The 18,748-nt window shown below is 44.2% G+C and overlaps 1 pseudogene; it reads left to right on the top strand.

Annotated features, from left to right (window-relative positions):
- The first annotated feature begins 844 nt into the window (after window positions 1-844).
- Window positions 845-12,092, top strand: LOC109554171 (pregnancy-associated glycoprotein 1-like; annotated as a pseudogene).
- Window positions 12,093-18,748: the final 6,656 nt, after the last annotated feature.

The raw sequence follows: 18,748 nt of genomic DNA, 5'->3' as shown, positions 1-18,748 counted from the left end.
TATTATAATAATTTTTCACCCCCCGAAGGGCTCTATGTCCATTAGGACTTTTAGAATGCTTAGGCTTCCCATGCCTTTTATGGTTGGGAAGTTGTGAACAATCATGTGAGTTAGTTGCAAGAGTATGGATAAACCTGCCAAGCAAGCTAAAATGCCAACAGAGGGGTTTGAATTAAAATATTCCTTTCATGCCCAAGAGACTTATTAACTAGAGCCCTAAGTTGATTTTCTTCAGAGAAAGGTGGCCAGGGATAGCCCCCTGTTAATGTCAGAAGAGTTGGTGAAAGGCATAATATAGTAAACAGTAGACAGACAGACTTTGGTTTCAGGGTAGATGCTCGAGCAGGTTGAGGGAGTCCCTCGAGTCCTCATCAGCCTTGCCTGTCAGGTCTCCTCCACATGACCTTGTCATGGGTGGGATCTCCTGTGCTGGCTCCCGGCAATGCATATCTCATGAAGTGGCTAGGAAGATGACATGAAACCATGAATGTCAAGCATGGTCCTTAGTATCCATTTTCATGATGTTCTTAGCAGTTTTTTCCTCCAAGTAGGCAAGGTTCTCCATCTTCTTAGATGTCCATACAGATCAGTTTGATTTTCCAATCAAGCTTCGAGGAAGAGATTGCAGTTGAATTCTATGTATTCTGAGAAGCTTCAAAGTCCACTCACCAAGGACACTAATTAACTCGAGATTTTGTTGAGACCTTTGTGTTTTTTTCAGACCTATTTTTGGCCTAAAGACCTAAACTTCGGCATGTCAGAGCATATATAATTAGGGACTCCCAGTCACCACTACGTGCTAAGAAACTGAACTTTCCTGAGTACTTGGAGCCAGGAGAGAAGCATGAAGTGGCTTGTGCTCCTCGACCTGGTGGCCTTCTCAGATTGCAGAGTCATGTAAGTATGGAGACTGTAAGCCACATCATATTAATTTCTGCAATTTTTCTTTTCATCTGATTATTATATTCATCCATTTTAGAAGGGAATGGAATATTTCCTTGACAATCTTAAAGTTCAACCTTTACTTCTTGAGAAGTACTTTTCTATAGGAACTGTGGGTCCCAGGGTCTTGGTGTAGATTTGCATAGCTGCACAACTCTTGGGGTCCAGTCATGTCATGACTTATTGAAATTGGAACTCCTTGCAATTGTTCAGTGCACAGTCAATGCAGATGTAGGTGTGGTCCTGTGGAATAGCACTTTTCTACATTTTATTTAGCATGTTCTCTTTGTTCCCTCTCTACTTCAGTGTGTATAAGTCTATGTCTGCATCTCTGTATCACTGTCATGTATCTCTCCATCTCTTTGGAAGGCTCTGAGTGTATTTCTCTCTGTGTTGTTTTCTTTTAATTTTTCATTTGACTCATCTTTCCTTCTCAAGCCTCTACATTTCTATAACTTGTTCCCTATCTCCTGGATTCTTTTTTCAACTATTTCTTCTCTTTCAACTTGGAGAAACATTGGGAGAGCTACTTATACACTGTTTTATATCTGACAAGCAGTGTGACCACAGCCAATTCACAAGCCTCTTGCATTTCTAATTCCTCCCTTGTAAAAAAGGATAGGAATCCCCCTTCTGCCTCCTTTCCTGAGATTCTATGAGAAGGATACAGTGGAATGGCAACAGCAATGATAGTGGCTGTCATTGTTGAGACTTCCTATTTATCAGACACCTTATATCCATCACTTCACTATCCCCAAGATATCCTATTTGGAGGGTTTGAATCATTACATTCCACTATTTTACCAAAGGGGAGACTGGGAACCCACATGGTCATATGGCTTACCCAGCATTACAGAACAGAATCTTTATTCAAACCTATGTCTTTGGGTTCAGCAATACGTGAACCATGAACTTTCAGATGTTCAAGCTGGTTTTAGAAAAGGCAGAGGAACCAGATTGCCAGCATCTGCTGGATTATGGAAAAAGCAAAAGAGTTCTAGAAAAACATCTATTTCTGCTTTATTGACTGCCAAATCCTTTGACTGTGTGGATCACAATAAACTGTGGAAAATTCTGAAAGAGATGGGAATACAAGACCACCTGAACTGCCTCTTGAGAAACCTATATGCAGGTCAGGAAGCAACAGTTAGAACTGGACAAGGAACAACAGACTGGTTCCAAATAGGAAAAGGAGTATGTCAAGGCTGTATATTGTCACCCTGATTATTTAACTTCTATGCAGAGTACATCATGAGAAACCCTGGGCTGGAAGAAGCACAGGCTGGAATCAAGATTGCCGGGAGAAATATCAATAAACTCAGATATGCAGATGACACCACCCTTATGGCAGAAAGTGAAGAGGAACTAAAAAGCCGCTTGATGAAGGTGAAAGTGGAGAGTGAAAAAGTTGGCTTAAAGCTCAGCATTCAGAAAATGAAGATCATGGTATCTGGTCCTATCACTTCATGGGAAATAGATTGGGAAACAGTGGAAACAGTGTCAGACTTTATTTTGGGGGGGCTCCAAAATCACTGCAGATGGTGACTGCAGCCTTGAAATTAAAAAATATTTACTCCTTTGAAGGAAAGTTATGACCAACCTAGATAGCATATTGAAAAGCAGAGACATTACTTTGCCAGCAAAGGTCCGTCTAGTCAAGGCTATGGTTTTTCCAGTGGTCATGTATGGATGTGAGAGTTGGACTGTGAAGAAAGCTGAGCACTGAAGAATTGATGCTTTTGAACTGTGGTGTTGGAGAAGACTCTTGAGAGTCCCTTGGACTACAAGGAGATCCAACCAGTCCATTCTGAAGGAGATGAGCCCTGGGATACCTTTGGAGGGAATGATGCTGAAGCTGAAACTCCAGTACTTTGGGCACCTGATGCGAAGAGTTGACTCATTGGAAAAGACTCTGATGCTGGGAGGGATTGGGGGCAGGAGGAGAAGGGGACAACAGAGGATGAGATGGCTGGATGGCATCACTGACTCGATGCACGTGAGTCTGAGTGAACTCTGGGAGTTCGTGATGGACAGGGAGGCCTGGCATGCTGCACTTAATGGGGTCGCAAATAGTCGGACACGAGTGAGCAACTGAACTGAAGTGATCCATAAAATTCTGATAATAAGGTGACTCATAAAAATGATTAGAAAATACACGGTGCCATTGCAATGACAGTAATACCTTGACAATGACACCTAATTGTAGCATATTATTTGTTTTCTTTGTCAAATGTTCAGTGAAAAAATACCTCTAAGGAAAGTGAAGACCATGAGAAATACCTTCAGTGAAAAAAACATGCTGAACAATTTCCTCAAGGAACATGCTTACAGACTGCCTCAGATTTCTTCCTGTGGCTCAAATATAATTATTCACCCCTGAGGAACATCATGGATGTGAGTGTTTTGGGAGGATGGTGCTCCAAAGCACCCCCTGGTGCTCTAGCCTACCACTGGGGCTCAACTGGAGATGCCAGGTGGGAGGCTGGGGCTGGGGCTCCTGCAGGAGCAGAAGCACTGGGCCAAAGAGGCCCCACCCAGAGGAGATGGCACTATCATCCTCAACTCTTGTCTTGGTGACTGGGCTCAGAAATTTCCAGGTGGCAGGTAAACATCCATTTCTGTGTCAAAGATGTGTCATTGGTTTGAGGGAGATGGTTCCTTCTGAGCAGAGGGAAATACGACCCACTACAGTTCTCTTGCCTGGAAAAACCCAAGAACAGAGAGGCCTGGTAGGCTGCAGTCCATGGGGTCGCTAAGAGTCGGACATGACTGAGTGACTTCACTTTCAATTTTCACTTTCCTGAATTGGAGAAGGGAATTGCAACCCACTCCAGTGTTCTTGCCTGGAGAATCTCAGGGATTGTGGAGCCTGGTGGGCTGCTGTCTATGGGGTTGCACAGAATCAGACACGACTGAAGCGACTCAGCAAAGCAGCAGCAGCAGCAGCAATTCCTTCTGAACTAAGGGAGTGAACTAGTTACAGATGAAGAGTGAACCACCACTGATCAGAAGATAGAACCAACTGCAAAGCAATTGTGAATAACCAGGCAGAGGAATTCAGTTTCCACAGATGCAAGAACCACAGCAGTAAAGTTATTGAACCCGTATTCCATGTAAGGCCATCAGAATCCAACACAGCGGTTACGGTTTTTCAACTATAAAAATGGCTTATTTTGTCTTCAAGAATGCCCACGCCAGCCTGAGCGATAGGCAAACAGTAAATACATGTCAAATGAAAGGGTCACTTGTGTGGTGTTGATTGGATGTGATCTGAGTTTGGAGGGAGTGGCTGGGGTTGATCAAGAAGGACCTCCTGGATAAGGGGGTGCAAAGGCTGGGTTTGGAGAGACTACAGAGTTTCTCAAATGAAGGCAACAGGACTTCCCTGGGTGTCCAATGGTCCCGGATGCCCAGTGGTTATGCCTCTGAGCTTCCAATGCAGGAGGTACCACTTCAATGCCTGGTCATAGAATCAATATCCTGCATACAATGTAGCATAGGAAAAAAAAAAATCAAATGCAAGCACCTCTGTGATCAAAGGCTGTGAGCTTCACAGTGGTTGGAAAGTGATCTCAAGAGATACATAGCACCCAGAGGGAGACATCAGTGTGGGAATAGAGGGTAGCCAGTTCTTCACTAATCCACTCCCTCCTTCTATCTGTAGATGCTCTACATGGGTAACATCACCAATGGAACACCCCCTCAGGAATTCCAGGTTATCTTTGACACAGGCTCATCTGACTTGTGGGTGCCCTCCCTCTTTTGCCCCAGTCCAGCCTGTTGTGAGTACAGACACCCTGTACCCGGACCATCCTTCACTTGCCCTGCCACCCTGTTTCCATCCTTGGCACCTGATGACACTCATCTCTTGTGTCTGCAGCTACACAAGTTAGGTTCAGACATTACAAGTCTTCCACCTTCCAGCCTACCCAAAACACCTTCTGGGTAGCCTATGGATCTGGGAGCATGAAGGGATTTATTACTTATGACACTGTTCGGGAAACATGTAAAGAGAAGCTGAGTCAGGACTGGCTATGGAGTGACCCCTGCTTGCAAAACAGGTGCGGGACCATCTGTCAGGACCCTTCCTAGCCTAACTCCCATAGGTATTGACCATCTTATCCACAGGATCCTGTCCCTGGGGAGGCAGTGCCCATGGTGACACACAAGCAAACAGATTAGCTAACCCAGGGAGTGGGTTGAGGTGTGGACTTGCAGCTCCTCTGCCCATGAGCAGTTCAAGACTCATTTTGCTGGGAGCGAGAAAAGGGGAAAAAAATAAATCACCTACTTTTATATTCACAGACTGTTCCAGGCAGTTTCAGGTAATACTTGGTTTAATCCTGCAACAACCCCACACAGCAGGTGGTCTGATTAGCTCATGAGACATATGAGGAAACTGAAGTGCAGACAGCAAGGGCCTTGCTGAAGTCACACATGTGGTAAATGGTGGAGCTGGGTTGGGTTTTCAGGACTGAAATTGCTGTAGGGTGTTTAGGGACAGGATAAAAATGATCTGGGGATCCTTGGGGCAGTCAAGGGCTTCAGGTATCCATAGTGGAAACTGGAGGCCGGAGATGTCAAGGGGCCTGATAAATGAGTTCTCACTCTAGGGTGCCTTTGAGAGTCTAATAAAATGTATGGCCTGCCTCCCCAAAGTACTTGAGTAGTTCCCCCCTCTCTCTTTATCTCTCATACACATTTGCACAAATACACACATATCCCCAAAAGTGAATTTCCCAGGCAGCAGTTTCATTGATACCTGCAAGAAAGACTATGTTTTTGGATTCTGTCTTCCTGGACAGATGCAGAATTCACAGTACCTTACAGAGAATTCACTCCATTCCTGTCATTAGGTCATAGTGTTGACAGAAAAGGCTACCTTGCTCTCGACTCATTTTGTCCACAAGGGGGCACTAATGGGTCCTGGCCTGACTCTTGGTTACCCCACCTGTACAGAAGCCACAAGGCCAATTTGACTCACTCAAGTGGTGTTTTTCAGAGGGGCAGATGTTTTAAAATTCACAGCCTCTCACAAATGAAACACAAATTTTCCTCCCAACATGGTCTAACCGTTTGAGGTCCACCAAAAACACAGCCCAGCCTCAATTCTTCTCTGAGGATTTAATGGCAATGCACCCCAGCCCAGTCCTAGCCCCAATTCTTGTATCTGTAAGTGGGAACACCCTTCTTTCCCACAGATAAGGGACCTTGTAAGTACTGACTAGCTGTTCGGTCTAAGCGTTGTGGAATACGGGTCTGAGGGTGTACCTTTTGATGGCGTCTTGGGCATACCAGACCACCTGACCTGCCTCCTGAGAAACCTGTATGCAGGTCAGGAAGCAACAGTTAGAACAGGACATGGAGCAACAGACTGGTTCCAAATAGGAAAAGGAGTATGTCAAGGCTGTATATTGTCACCCTGATTATTTAACTTCTATGCAGAGTACATCATGAGAAACCCTGGGCTGGAAGAAGCACAAGCTGGAATCAAGATTGCCGGGAGAAATACCAACAATCTCAGATATGCAGATGACACCACCCTTATGGCAGAAAGTGAAGAGGAACTAAAAAGCCTCTTGATGAAAGTGAAAGTGGAGAATGAAAAAGTTGGCTTAAAGCTCAGCATTCAGAAAATGAAGATCGTGGCATCTGGTCCTATCACCTCATGGGAAATAGATGGGGAAACAGTAGAGACAGTGTCAGACTTTATTTTTTTGGGCTCCAAAATCACTGCAGCCATGAAATTAAAAGATGCTTACTCTTTGGAAGAAAAGTTATGACCGACCTAGATAGCATATTGAAAAGCAGAGACATTACTTTGCCAACAAAGGTCTGTCTAGTCAAGGCTATGGTTTTTCCAGTGGTCATGTATGGATGTGAGAGTTGGACTGTGAAGAAAGCTGAGTGCAGAAGAATGATGCTTTTGAACTGTGGTGTTGGAGAAGATTCTTGAGAGTCCCTTGGACTGCAAGGAGATCCAACCAGTCCATTCTGAAGGAGATCAGCCCTGGGATATCTTTGGAGGGAATAATGCTGAAGCTGAAATTCCAGTACTTTGGCCACCTCATACAAAGAGTTGACTCATTGGAAAAGACTCTGATGCTGGGAGGGAATGGGGGTAGGAGGAGAAGGGGATGACAGAGGATGAGATGGCTGGATGGCAACACTGACTCGATGGATGTGAGTCTGAGTGAACTCCGGGAGTTGGTGATGGACAGGGAGGCCTGGCATGCTGTGATTCATGGGGTCTCAAAGAGTCAGACACGACTGAGCGACTGAACTGAACAGAACTGGGCTTGAACTACCCTAACATATACGTCTTTGGAGCTATCCCCACCTTTGACAACCTGAAGAATCAAGGTGCCATTTCTGAGCCTGTTTTTGACTTCTACTTGAGCAAGTAAGTCTGAGATGGACACTCCCTTTCTCCAAATTAGCTATAAGATGCTTTCAGTTGCACAAAAATTATTGAACACTTGATAAAGAAGAATCCTGAGAGATAATCTAACCCAGGATAAATATAGCCCCAGGGCTGTACCTGGCTTCACCACTGGCCTTTATAAATAACATTTTATTGGAACACAACCCTACTCCTGGACTCAAGACCAGTAACTTGGTCTAGGGGGTTGAGCAAGGAGGAAGACTAATGGAAGGCCACTGGAAACAATTTGGAGGAAAAAGCAATATGATTTGCTTATGAATTTGATCAGGAAGGAAGGAGAAGGATGATGGATATCTTTCCTTCCTCATTTGTATTCCACTGGGAGCCCTGGCCAGCAACCCAATTTGCAAGAGCCAGTGAAAAATGAAAGTGTGGGACACAAAACAAACATGTGGGACCTCTTGTTCAAGAAATACGAGGCATTTCAAGACAGGGAGATTAGAGGTGGGGTCCCTTCTGAGTGTGGCGCCTTTTGAACAGTAGAGGTCATAGGCCAGCAGAGCGAAATCTGGGTGTCCTGAACCCACACCCTTAGAACTCCCAGGCTTTGATTTTCCTGAAAAATGACAAGCTGGACAAGAAGAAAACCAATATGCTTCAGCACCGTGTCCTCTGAGTGTGTCTGAGCACTCAGGTCGCAGGAGGTAGGGCGTCTTCAGAAGATAGAGTGGGTGGAGCCAAGCCAGGTGACTCAGGTTCTAACCTGCTCTGTTCCACTCATTAGCCAGTAACCGACCTTGGTCTAGATCTCAATAGCTCTTAGCCTTGATTTCTGCATCTGTACATGGGGACCTTATTAGGGCCGTGATAGGTGGACCATCAGAGCTCTCAGACAGTGCTGTTGTTACTGTCCTCCAAGGATCCCCACTCTTTTCTCTCTACACATGCAGGCGAAAGGCAGTGAGATGATGTTTAGTGGGGTGGATAAATCTTACTACCAGGGAGCGCTCAACTGGACACCATTGATCCAAACGGGCGACTAGAGTGTACACATGGACCAGTAAGCCTCTCCCTCTGAGGGTCAGCTCAAGTGATGCTCCTGCTACTGTACATGGACACAGGCAGACACACACAAATGCATTCTCAGACACACAGTCACACAGACATATACACCACCCACAATGACACTGACACACAGACACATTGAAGCACACAAGCAGACACATATAAACATACACAGAGACACATATAAACATGCATAGCTAGTCAGAGACACACAAGCACTCACAGAGACACATACAAACACACATGCAGACACAAATACACAAGCAGATAGATATGCAAACAACCCATGGGTTCATAATCCCCAGGCCTTCTGACCAGGGCTCTACCAGGGTCCTAAAAGGGTCTGGAGAGGTCTGTGCAGCTGGGAGAGGATTGCACCCACTGCCCTGTGAGGCGTGGAGCATGGCTAGAGGACTCTACAGTGTGATGAACAGAGGATCAGGGAGAATTTCTCCAGCCTGAAGAGAGGTATAAGATGAGCAACTGTCCGGAGCTATCTTCGACCAAGGAAGTTCTCAGTACAGATAAATGTCAGATAAAAAACAGGGAAAGTCCTGAACAAATCACAAGAACTGGTCTCCTAAGGAAGCAACTACTAAGAAGTGTAGAGAGATTTGCTGGAGTCTTAAGATGTGAAAGCAACAACTAAAAAAGACACCCCAAGTTCATGGGCACACAGTGGGGCAGGGGCTATAACAGAATCAGGAAGGTGGAATCCAGGAGTGACCTGAGAACAAGAGGCATAATTGATAGGATTCTGTGTGATACCCTCAGACAAAAGCTGACCCGTCCTTTGGAGTTTCTGTGGGCTAGTCATGTATTTCCTGGCCAGGGTCTCAGCGTCTGAGCTGGTTGTAGGAGTAGTGCTGGCAGACACCCCCTCCCAGAGGAGCCCCTCTCTCCCATCATAATGAGAATCAGCTGCCCTCTTGAATCTCAGTCTTCACTCTGTGATTGACCCGTTATTTGTTCCCAATCAGATACAGCGCTATGGATGTTTCTCATTCATTATTCTCACAGTCTTCATTCACTCACTAAACAGACAAGCCTTGGGTATCCACTGTGTGCCAGGCACTTTAAGGAGGCAATGAGGTAAAACTTGCCCTCCCATCTAAGAAGGCAGATGCACAGGAAACGAGACACACACATAGTGAATTGTGACTTTGGTACATGCTAGACATGAGGAAGTGTCTACAGAGACTGTCAGGAAAGGAGACTGATAATCAGTGGGGAAAAGACTTCCCTGAAACCATGACAATTAAGCTGGAATCTGGAAGATGAGAAGAAATTTGCTAGTCAAAGGGGAGGCTGCTCCTCTAGGAAGGAAGACCAGCTTGTGTCAACGGGCAAAAGAGCCTGGTGTATTCAAGTACTGCATTCAAGAATGTCAAGGAAGGTGCTGTGTTGGGAGCAAAGGAAAAGAGGGCAAGAGACAAAGGGCTGTTTAGAAGACAGTCAGGAAGGGGGCATCTCTGGGTAAACTCAGAGGGGCCTTGATGCCTGCTTAGTCATACTGTGTCTCAGCATCTCCATGAAAAAAAAGGTTATTGCTTGTTCTGGTGGCTGTGAGCCCTTTGTGGATACTGGGACATCACTGATCCTTGGCCCAAGAAGACTGGTCATTAATATCCAGAAACTCATCAGCGCCACGCCAAGGGGTTCCAAGGTGAAGGGTCATGCCCCAGGGTCACTCCCAGTCTCCACACACAAGAAGCATCTCCAGGGCCAACCTCTTTCCCTCTCTCTCTAATAGCACTACGTTTCATGTTTTGTGGTCAGTACCCTGCCCTCTATTATCTTTACCATCAATGGTATCAACTACCCAGTCCCAGCTCAAGCCTACATCTTCAAGGTGAGGAGAGGACCCTGAGGGGTGGTTCTCAAATAGGAACTTGCAGGAACCCTTGGGCTGCTGCATGGAAGAGGGTGCCCTCTGCAGGCCATCTCACACTATTGCAGATGCTGCTGAGCCTTGGGGCTGACCAGAGACTCCCACAACATGAACCACTTGAGAGTAAATGGCTGTCTGGGACACTGATCATCCTGAAATAAATGTGGAGATACCACGCCATGCTGGCATGGTGGGAGTCACAAGGAGATGGGATCACTCAGTGTTCAAAGAGCTTCGGTTCAATCTGAACCCACAGGTGGATGAACCCAGAAGGTCAGCTCTAGCAGTCCTTTAAATAAGTCATATGACAAGGAGAATGGCTGGGGACACTCCCAGTGTGCTGTCCCACCATAGGGATTAACAGTCTCCCTTCCCTTCTTGCAGTTTTCCCGGTTTAGATGATAAATTACATTGTCATCCTAGTTCTCAGATGCATCTTCCCCTTACTCTGGCCGGGTGCCCACTTTGTGAATTGGGATACCCGACCCCTCTGTGGGGAGGCTGGATGTTAATGTGAATAAAGGGTGCAAGGTGACTGCTCAGCCCTGGCACAGGGTGGAGGCTTCATGTCAGCTCCCTAGGGGAGTTCAGAGCTGGCTGATGGGCTCAAAGAAGACTTTGAGGAAGGGAGGGAATTTCAGGAATTCTAAAACTGCAAACTCATGGAGCCATATGGAGGGTCGCTTGGTTCTGGGCAAAACTGCACTGGATTTCATGCAAATGGCATCCCAAGGTGCTCTGCATTGAGGCACTGGGTACTTAATCTGGGTGATAAGGGCTACGGACTGACCTGTGGGGTTGGAAAACCAGAGTAGGTTACCCAACCAAGCCTGGAGTGGCCAAAGAGGGTGAGTGTGGGCCAAAGGAGGCTTCCCAGAGTTTCTAACTTAAATCTTCAATAACGTGTTGTGGGCACTGTTCTATTTAAGATGGATAACCAACAAAGGGTTACTGTGTAGAACGGGGAACTCCGGTTAATTATATGACAACCTGGATGGGAGGGGTATTTTTGCCACCAGGATACATGGATATATATGGTTGAGTCTGTTTACTGTCCCCCTGAAACTCAGAATATTGTTAATCAGCTATACTCCAATACAAAAAATAGATTTTTAATAAAGTACAGATTGTGGGGATGCAGGAGGAGAACCAGCATTGTCTGTAGAGAAAACAAGGAGCAGGGGTCAGAAGGAAATAAACAGGGAGAGAGGACAACTATGGACACTCTTTTTCTTTTCTAAAAATTTTATTGAAGTGTGGCTAATCTTCAGTGTTGTGTTAAGATCTGCTGCACAGCAATGTGACTCAGTTATGCACATACAGAAATATATAATACTTTTCTTATTCTTTCTCATGTGGTTTATCACTGGATATTTAATATATTTCCTTATGCTCTACAGTAGGACTTTGTGGTTTATCATTCCTCTGTATCCCCAACTCCCAGTCCTCCCCTCCCCCATACCCTCCCTCATGACAACCTCATGTCAGGTCTTATTTGGTTGTGGATGAACTCTCATATCCCCTGCTAATGAGAAAATCCCTTGATATTTACTAAAAGAGGGAAATAAAACCAGGAATTTTTTATTGCTGAGTCTGGATATTTGTGTGAGTCACAGGTAAGGGCTCAGGCTGACTGGTGTGTGTCTCTGACTCTCCCAGGATTCTAGAGGCCACTGCTATACCACCTTTAAAGGGAATACAGTGAGGACATCTACAGAGACCTGGATGCTGGGTGACGTCTTCCAGAGGCTGTATTTCTCAGTCTTTGATCGAGGAAATGACAGGATTGGCCTGGCACAGGCAGTATAAATGTTTGGAGTGGTTCAGGAATCAGTAAGGCCGCTCCGAGCAAACAATAAATCACACTTAGGGTACTCCTGCCCAGGATGCTGGTGAACTGTATTTGGTGGTCTGCACACCCTATTCTCAATAAAGAATAAAGTGTTTTACTCGTAATGGTGCTGAAACAAATGGGTGCCTCTGTTTGTGTCTGGGAGGTGTACAGTGTTCGGGAAGGATCTAGAACCAAGTCTGAATCACAGTTGAGAGGAGCCCACTTCCGACTGGCTTCCAGGAAATGGGAGACTCATTAAAATGATTCTGGGAATCCAGGACACAAGACTCAGAAGCACACATGATTGTCAATTTCCTCCAGAACTACATGACTGAAGCTGGGGAGAGGCAGCCCCAAAGAAAGCAACTGGGAGATAGTCTAGGCCATGGAATGGTTTGTGATGACCCACCAACTGCACCACCTCCTCAATCAGAGGAATTATAAGGGGTAATGAAATAAACTCTCTTCATCCCATCTCAAGGGATCTTATCACTGGGCTTCTCCTCCAGGGGAGTTTGGGTGAGGTACTTCATGCAGAGCTGGTTCCTTCTTGTTCCCACACCCCAGTCACCAGGTCTCTGCCACATAAGTCTGCTTTGTCCTTTCCAATCCTTCTTGGTAAGTGGTGGCCCCAGTGGATCCCTGAGCCACCCTCCTCCTCCAGGGCCCAGAATGCCCCTTGCTTGGCCTCCAGTGCTGCTGGGGAGAATGCAACGCCTGTATCGAGAGACCCGGGGTACTCAGAGCCTTCAACCTTTCTGAGTTTCTCCATGGGTGGGGATACAAACAGTTTGCTTGGAGCTGCCATGGTCAGGTACTTTTGCAGTGGAACCATCTGTTCTTTCCCCCTGGAGGCCCTCAGTAGATGCCTCAGCTGAGCCAGCAGGGGTCCCAGGTTGATTTCCTTTCAGATTGACTGGTTTGATCTCCTTGTTGTATAAGGGACTCTCAAGAATCTTCTAAAGCACCACAGTTCAAAACCTCAATGCTTTGGCATTCACCATTTTGTATGGTCCTGATCTCACATCTGTTCATGATTATTGGAAAAATGATAGCTTTGACACTACAGACCTCTGTAGCAAAGTGAGTCTCTGCTTTTTAATACACTGTGCAGGTGTTTCATAGCCTTTCTTCCTTCCAAGGAGCAAGTGTCTTTTAATTTTGTGGCTGCAGTCAAGGTCCATAGTGATTTTGGAGCCCAAGAAAATAAAATCTGCCACTATTTCCACTTCTCATTCATCTATATGCTATGAAGTGGTGGGACTGGATGCCATGAATGTTGAGTATCTTTTTGTGAATTGTTTTTTGAATGTTGAGTTTAAGCTAGTTTTTTTAATTTCCTCTCCTCATTGAGAGGTTCTTTAGCTCTTTTTTACTTTCTGCTATTATGGTAGTGTTATCTTCATATCTGTGGATGTTGATACTTCTCCCAACAATCTTGATTTCAGCTTCGGATTTATCCAGACCAGCATATTGAAAGATGTATCCTACATATAAGTTAAATAACCAGAGTGACAATGTATACCTTGTCATTCTCCTTTCCCAATTTTAAATCTTTCAGTTGTTCTGTGTCTGATTCTAACTGCTTCTTTTTGACCTACTATAGACTTGTTAGGAGAAAGGTAAGTTGATTTGGTACTCCCATTACTTTAATAATTTTCCAAAGTTTTTTGTGGTCCACACAGTGAAAGGCTTTAGCATAGTCAGTGAAGCAGATGGAAATGTTTTTCTGAGATTCCCTTGCTTTCTCTATGATCCAATGGATGCTGGCAATTTGATCTCTGCTTTCTCAAACCAATTTGTATACCTGGAAATTCTCAGTTCATGAACTGTTGAAACTTAGCTTGAAGGATTTTGAGCACTACCTTGGTAGCAAGTGAGATGAGCACAATGGCACCATAGGTTGAACATTCTTTGGAATTGCCTTTCGTTTGGATTGGAATGAAAATTGACCTTTTCCAGCACTGTGGCCACTGCAGAGCTTTCCAAATTTGCTGACATATTGAATGCAGCACTTTGACAGCCTCATTCTTTAGGATTTTTAAACAGCTCAGCTGGAATTCCATCACCTTCCATTTCTTTCCTTGTAGTGATGCTTCCTAAAGCCCACTTGATTTCATACTCCAGCATATCCGGCTTTATGTGAGTGACCCCAATATCATCCCTATCTTGGTCATTATGACCATTTTTGTATAGTTCTTCCATGCATTCTTGTCACCTCTTCTTAATCTCATCTGCTTCTGTTAGGTCTTTGAATTTTCTGTCCTTTATTGTGCCCATCTTTGCATGAAGTGTTCCTCTGGTATCTCAACTTTTCTTGAAGAGATCTATATTCTTTACAATTCTGTTCTTTTCCTCTAATTCTTGCACTATTCACTTATGAAGACTTTCTTATCTCTCCTTGCTATTCTCTGGAAGTCTGCATTCCATTGGGTATATCTTTTCCTTTCTCCTTTGCCTTTTACTTCTCTTATTTTCTCAGCTGTTTTTAAGGCCTCCTCAGGCAACCACTTTGCCTTGTAACATTTGTTTTTCTTGAGGATGGTTTGATGACCACCTCTCGTACAATGTTACAAACCTCCATCCATAGTTGTTCAGGCTAACAGACCTAATTCCTTGAATCTACTTTTCATCTCCACTATATAATCATAAGGGATTTGATTTAGGTCATAGCTGAATGTTCTATTGGTTTTCTTTACTTTATTAAATTTAAACGTGAATATTGTTTTCTTCTGCCTAAGCATTGCTTCCAGATCACCACACACCACTCCCAGTGGGTGTGGAGCAAAACCCCACAATTTGAGGACTGTTACCCTGGGTTTGTGCTTGGCTTTTCACATGCTTAGCTGTGTGAGCTTGATCAAGTCTCTTAACCTCAGTTTCCTCATCTGGAAAATGGGCACCATGATGATAATTCCACCTACTAGATTGCATGTATGCCTGCAAAGAGCAAGTGGCCCTGAGCGGGCTTTCTGAGTTCCTGCTGCTGCTGCTGCTGCAAAGTCACTTCAGTTGTGTCTGACTCTTTGCGACCCCATAGACGGCAGCCCACCAGGCTCCGCTGTCCCTGGGCTTATCCAGGCAAGAACACTGGAGTGGGTTGCCATTTCCTTCTTCTGAGTCTGGAACAAATATGAATTATTCTGCCACCTGGGGAGAAGGAAATCTGTTTAGAGGTTATGGCTGCCATTCCCAAGGCTAAATATTGATTCAAGCCAAATGACATCTATTTCTGAACCCTGACCCAGATCTCTGAGCTGGTGCTTCTGTTTTCTGGGCTCCCACAAGCGCTAATGATTACTGGCTCAGATTACTCCCCTCCTCAGCCTTACCAGTCAGTCTTTCCTTGTCAACTACTTCTCCCCTGAAATCACACTGCAAAGAAAGTCATACAGGCTCTTGGCCTCTTGTCAGTTTCCCACATCTCCAGCATAGCAACGAGTAGCTGTTATGGGTACTTGTCATAGCAACAACTATGGCAACCTGTACAGTTCAATCTCAGCCTGTTAAATGCATCTTTCTCCATTTGGCCCCTCATGTTTAAATTACCTACAGTTGCCTTAGTAACCTTCCTATGCTTGCTGTTTAATGTTGAAATATGTCTGGATCTCATCTAGTTTTCTTTCCCAAGCATAATTCCAACCATGCAATTAAGTAACCATATATTTAGTAATCGAACTACCCACAAGAATTGACAAAAGCCAACCACCCATCATGCATTTCTTGCTTGCCCCAAAACACCATTGAAATGATCTGCTGAAACAATGTGATACAATGGCATGTACACTGCAGAAGGGACACTTTTTCACTGGATTTGTTTTTCACCTAGCGCAGAAAGTCTACCATAAGCCTAGCCCTCCAGTAGCTGGTCATCTAACTTTAGCAGACTCAGCCCACTCCAGATCCCTTCCACATCCCTCAGTAAAATCTAGAGAATAGACTCAGTCAAAGTTCTCACTCCTGTAGAAAACATTTTTTTTTTTTTAGAAAACAATATTTGGTAATACATTGAAAATCTTGTGCTCCTTGCCTTGGATTCAAGGACCTGCACCAGAGGATGGGAAACCTCCCCTTCCACCAAAATCTTTCACCACTCCCACCAGGGCCACAGGCTTGACTGGACCCCAAACACTTCTGCCTGCTTGCTGATGTCCTCTGTACATCAGTTCAGTTCAGTCTCTCAGTCATGTCCAACTCTTTGCTATATCATGGGGTGCAGCTTGCCAGGTTTCCCTGTCCATCACCAACTCCCAGAACTTGCTCAAACTCATGTTCATCAGGTCAGTGATGCCACCCAACAATTTCATCTTCAGTCTTCCCCTTTGCATTCTGCCTTTAATCTTTCCATGCATAAGGGTCTTTTTAAATGAGTCAGTTCTTCCCATAAATTGACCAAAGTATTAGAGATTCAGCTTCAGCATCAGTCCTTCCAATGAATATTCAGGGCTTATTTCCTTTAGGGTGGACTGGTTGGATCTCTTTGCAGTCCAAGGGACTCTCAAAAGTCTTGTCCAACACCACAGTTTAAAAGCAACAATTCTTTGGTGTTCAGCTTTCTTTATGGTACAACTCTCACATCCATTACACCTTGGCAAAACCATAGCTTTGACTATACAGACCTTTGCTGTAAAGTAATGTCTCTCTAGCTTTTTAGTATGCTGTCTAGGTTTTTCATAGCTTTATCTTCCAAGGATCAGCGTCTCTCTTTTTTTTTTTTTTCACAGCTGCAGTCACTATCTCCAGTGATTTTGGAGCCCAGGATAATAAACTTGTCACTGTTTTCATTGTTTCTCCATGTATTTTCTGTGAAGTAATGGAATGGGATGCCATAATCTTCGTTTTTTTTGGTCTGTACATACCATATCAAGACCATCCTTAAGAAAAAGAAATGCAAAAATGTTGTCTGAGAAGGCCTTACAAATAACTTACAAAAGAAGAGAAGCAAAAGACAAAGGAGAAAAGAAAGACATACACATCTGAATGCAGAGTTCCAAAGAATAGAGGAAGAGATTTTTAAAAAGCCTTCCTAGTGATCAGTGCAAAGAAATAGAGGAAAACATTAGAATGGTAAAGACCAGAGATCGCTTCAAGAAAATTAAGAGATAGGGAGGGAATGTTTCAGGCAAAGATGGGCACAATTAAAGAGAGACATGGGATGGACCTAACAGAAGCAGAATATATTAAGAAGAGGGTGAAAGAATACATAGAAAAACTGCACAAAAAAGATATTAATGACCCAGATAATCACGATGGTGTGAACACTCACCTAGAAGTAGACAATCCTGAAATGTGAAGTCAAATGGGTCTTCAGAAGCATCACTAAGAGCAAAGCTAGTGGAGGTGATGGCATTGTAATGGGGCTATATCAGATCCTAAAAGATGATGCTGTTAATGTGCTGCACTCAATATGCCAGCACATGTGGAAAACTCAGCAGTGGCCACAGAACTGGAAAGGTCATTTTCCTTGCAATCCCCAAGAAAGGTGATTTAAAAGAATGTTCAACTACCACACAGTTGCACTCATCTCACATGCTACCAAAGTAATTTCTCCAAGCAAGTCTTGAACAGTACATAAACTGTGAAATTCCATATGTTCAAGCTGGATTTAGAAAGGGTGAGGAACAAGAGATCAAATTGTCAACATTCTTTGGATCATAGAAAAAGCAAGAGAATTCTAGAAAAACACCTACTTCTGATTTATTGACCATGCAAAAGACTTTGTGTGGATCACAACAAACTGTAGAAAACTTACAGGGACGGGAATACCAGATGATCTTACCTGTCTTCATAAAAATCTGTATGCAGGTCAAGAAGCAAAAGGTAGAACTGAACATGGAAAAGAAGACTGGTTCCAAATAGGGGGAAGGCGTATATAAAGGCCGTATATTGTCACCTTGCTTATTTAACTTATATGCAGAGAATGTTATGTGAAATGCCCAACTGGATGAAGCACAAGCTGAGCTGAAATCAAGATTGCTGGGAGAAATATTAGCCTCAGATGTGCAGAAGACACCACTTTCATGGCAGAAATTGAAGAGGAACTAAAGAGCCTCTTGATAAATGTGAAATAGGCGAGTTAAACATCTGGTTTAAACTTCACATTCAGAGAATGAAGATCATGGAATTTGGTCCCATCACTTCATTGCAAATAGATGGGGAAACAATGGAAACAGTGAGAGACTTTAATTTTGGGGGCTCCAAGATCACTGCAGATGATGACTACAACCATGAAACTAAAAGATGCTTGCTCATTTGAAGAAAAACTATGTCAAACCTATACAAATTTTTTAAAAGTAGAGACATTACTTTGCTGAAAATTTCAGTATAATCAAAGCTATGATTTTTCCAGTTGTCATGTATGGATGTGACAGTTGCACCATAAAGAATGGTGAGCGATGAACAACTGATGGTTTTGAACTCTGGTGTTGGACAAGTCTGTTGAGAGTGCCTTGGACTGCAAGGAGATCCACCCGGTCATCCTAAAGGAAATCAATCCTGAATATTCATTGGAAGGACCAATGCTGAAATTGAACCTCCAATACTTTGGCCAACTGATGTGAAGAACAGACTCATTAGAAAGCACCCTGTTATTGGGAAAGATTGAAGGCAGGAGGAGAAGAGGATGACAGAG

This window comes from Bos indicus, chromosome 29 (genome assembly GCF_029378745.1).
Source record: "Bos indicus isolate NIAB-ARS_2022 breed Sahiwal x Tharparkar chromosome 29, NIAB-ARS_B.indTharparkar_mat_pri_1.0, whole genome shotgun sequence".
Lineage (NCBI taxonomy): Eukaryota > Metazoa > Chordata > Mammalia > Artiodactyla > Bovidae > Bos > Bos indicus.
The sequence above is the reverse complement of the archived record's forward strand: the minus strand, read 5'-3'. Positions and strand labels throughout refer to the sequence as shown.